Consider the following 3,828-nt stretch of genomic DNA (forward strand, 5'->3'; position numbering starts at 1 on the left):
AATTTACATATGATTTTTTTATAACTGTTATTGAAATAGAGATGAAAATGATATAGAGAAGATGAGTTGTTGTTCTCGAAGTGGTTTCTTTATGTAATGTAACGAAGAAGTTCTATCATAAAAGATAATATTAAAACTTAAATTTGGACACTAAAATTTTGAAGTGAGTTATGCTCTGTAAACTATGTGAAATCACTCTCCTTACAATAGTAGTTGTGGTATTAAATATTTATTTATTTATTTTTAAAAATATAATTTTTCATTCTAAAAGTAATGGTATTTTTTATTTAATTTATAGTGTTAATAATATTTTATTTTATTTTATTTAATACCTAATAAATTTAGTTTCGATTTTTTTCACAAAATTGAATTGAAATAGTGCTATTGTACCATTGACAATTTTAATTTTTGTCATAATAACTATTTTTTTCTACTATAAGGTTACAGGTTAAATGTTTTTAATTTAATTTATATTGTAAATAGTAATATTTTATTTCATTGGTTACCCGATAAATTAAAAGAGATATAAGAGTTTGATATTCAATTATTTTTTTTCATTTTACTCCTATCTTTATAATCCCAAAATAACCGATACAGTTATCATTATTTCTATCATCATAAGAGCAGTCCAAAATAACCCATATGTAGTTATCATTATTTCTACTATCATAAGAACAGTTTGTTCGTATTATCTCATATATATTGTTTCGTACTCTTTTATTATATTATTATAGTTATTTATTTTTCATTTTATTATCACTCTTTTCTTATTTTTTTTCTATTTATATTGATATGGACGTTTATTATAAAAATAAAATTTTCAAAACCAATAAAAGGTAAAAGTAAATCTTAGTTGGGATGTATTATTATTTAATGCTAAAGTAATATACAAAATACTATTAAGATATATTGTGATACATATATACAATAAATTATAGAAAAAAACACTGTTAGCAGAACTGGACCGGATCGGTCGGTTCGACCGAAAAACTGGTGAATCGGATCCTATACCGGTTCGGTCCGATGATTGGACCGCACAAGGTTAAGAACCGGTACGAACTGGTCAAACCTGCAAAGAACCGGTAAAAATCGGTCAAATTCGGTAGCAACCGGTTCGACCGAACCGAAACAATTTAAAATTTCCTCAAAATGAATCAGCACCCCCACCCCTCCAGAAAATAAAAGGTAGCTACTTCCACCAGGCTAGCTTGTCTATTACTAATATATATGCAAATTAAAATACATATTAATATCTTTCGGTAAATAATTTACTTTTATTTAATTTATTTTAATTTTAATTATAAGCTCACTCATTTTTAAATTAATTATATTTTTATTTAACAGTAATTATAAACTCACTTATTTTTTTTTTATAATTATATAATATCTATTAATATTATTTTTCAATAAATACTTGTAGTATATAATAGTATAATAGATATAAATTAATTAATAAATTATTAAAATTCGAAAATAATACTTATTTTAATATAAAAATAAAATAAAAATATTTATAATAGAGTAAAATTAACAAAATACTTATTGTTTCTGTTCCATATTGTTTAGAATAGCTAGATATTTTTAAAATATTAGTAAAAATATGTATTTTAAATTTTTAATTCTAATTTTTTTTACTATATTTTGTTTTTTATTTACATAGGACCGGGTTAACTGGTTCAACCAGTGATCCACCGATTGAACCAATAACCCAGTGACCCAGTAGCCTGACCAGTTCAATCATCGGTTCGGTTCCGACAACTATGGGAAAAAGGATTCTAACCGGTATAGAGCACTGTTAGCAAAACCGGACCGGACCGGCCGGTTCAACCAGAAAACCGGACCCTAAGTCGGTTTGGTCCGATGATCTGATCGGATAAGGTAATGAACCGGTGCGAACCGGTAAGACCGAACCGCTTCAGTTTCAAGATTTTTCCAAAATGTTAAAGCCTGGGTTCAAACCCCCCTCCTCAAGGAAAAACATGATACTCACAACCACCAGGCTGTTGAACTTTATTTTTCAATAAATACTTGTAGTATATAATAGTATAATAGATATAAACTAATTAATAAATTATTAAAATTCAAAAATAATAGTTATTTTAATATAAAAAAATAAAAATATTTATGATAGAGTAAAATTAACAAAATACTTATTGTTCCTGTTTCATATTGTTTTAGAATAGCTAGATATTTTTAAAATGTTAGTGACAATAAGTATTTTAAATTTTAATTTTAAATTTTTGACTATATTTTATTTTTATTCACATAGGACCAGGTCAATCGGTTCAACCAGTGATCTACCGATTGAACCAATGACTCAGTGACCCAGTGACCTGACCGGTTCGATCACCGGTTCGGTTCTGACAACTATGGTATAGAGTATATGAAAGGATGATCAATTCATTGTATCAATGAGATCAATAAACAATAAATTAAGTATTACTATATTAACGATCGTAACAATTGTATTGATGATACATATTTTTATTTTAATATTAATAATTAAACGTGATATTAAATCAGGTTCGTCCGGTCAAAATTTATTCTATTGGTTAGAGAGATACAGTTAAAGCAAACAAAACTCATCATGAAGATAATAAAAAGAGAAAATTGGATCAAAGGAATAAAATGTAATAAAATAAAATTTTATTATATAATAATAATACTATCTATTTAGACGTATATATTAATTATGTTAAAAATTTAACTTTTTTTTCAGCCATAAACTCAGAAGAGCACAACTAGCTCATTTTGGTGACAAACAATAATATAAATTCCTAATAAATAAGATGTAATGTTATTTAATTTATATTTTGTCATACATAAACTAAGACTAATGTCATTTTTTTTGTCTTTTAAAAAAATTCAGTACAAAACAAGATATCTCAATTCTACGGATTTTAATTGAATTAATTGAATTCGTTCCTATAATAAGGAATCAATTTAATTGAATAATCTTAAATCATTTATATAATTATTTTTATGGTAAAAAATGTGACAAATTTTTAAGACTCAAGAAATTATTAATAAGGAGATGTATGATGAATTACGAATTTTTTTCAGATACACAATTTTTATATTCTCCTATTTTGTCTATTAATTATTCTTATAGTTTGATATTCAAAAACAAAAAAACAAGCATTTTCATTTCTTTTGTTTTTTCACTATTGATAGGAAAATAAAGCCTCTTCATATCCAAATTCATATTTTGGCCTACCACTTAAAAAAAATGAAGACAAAATATAAATATCTATGACATTTAAAAAAAATTATCTTTTGTAAATAACTAACATGTATTTTGATTTATATATACTCTTTTTGAATCAGGATAATATTATTATTATTATTATTTTAACTATATTTTTTCTGATAATATATATATATCTCTTTATTTGGTGCTTTTATAATTTAACATTTTAAAAGTTTTTTATAGTAATTTTAAGGTAAAAAAATATGATATAAATAAGGTCACGTCAATATTAAAATAATGACAAAAATATTTATCTAATAAATTTAAAAAATAAATAATATATTAACAAAAAAATAATTTTTTAAAAAACAATAGAAAAGCGGCTGAACAGGCACGTAGTGCCTGTTGAGCCGCTAGTATATATAAACATGTTTTTCTTTGTCTAATTTCTCTATTATTTTCACAAATTATTTTTTGAGATTCTTTAATTTTTGTTTTTTTCTTCTGTTCAATACACATCAATTACTTTGATTCTGCCTATTCTTTTAGTTCTTCATTTGATTTGTTTTTATTAAGATAATAAGATTACAATTTTTTTTTCTAAGGTTATTATTCTTGATTTGTTGAAGAAGATAAAA

The sequence above is a fragment of the Arachis ipaensis genome, chromosome B08 (genome assembly GCF_000816755.2).
Source record: "Arachis ipaensis cultivar K30076 chromosome B08, Araip1.1, whole genome shotgun sequence".
NCBI classification, from domain to species: Eukaryota; Viridiplantae; Streptophyta; class Magnoliopsida; order Fabales; family Fabaceae; genus Arachis; species Arachis ipaensis.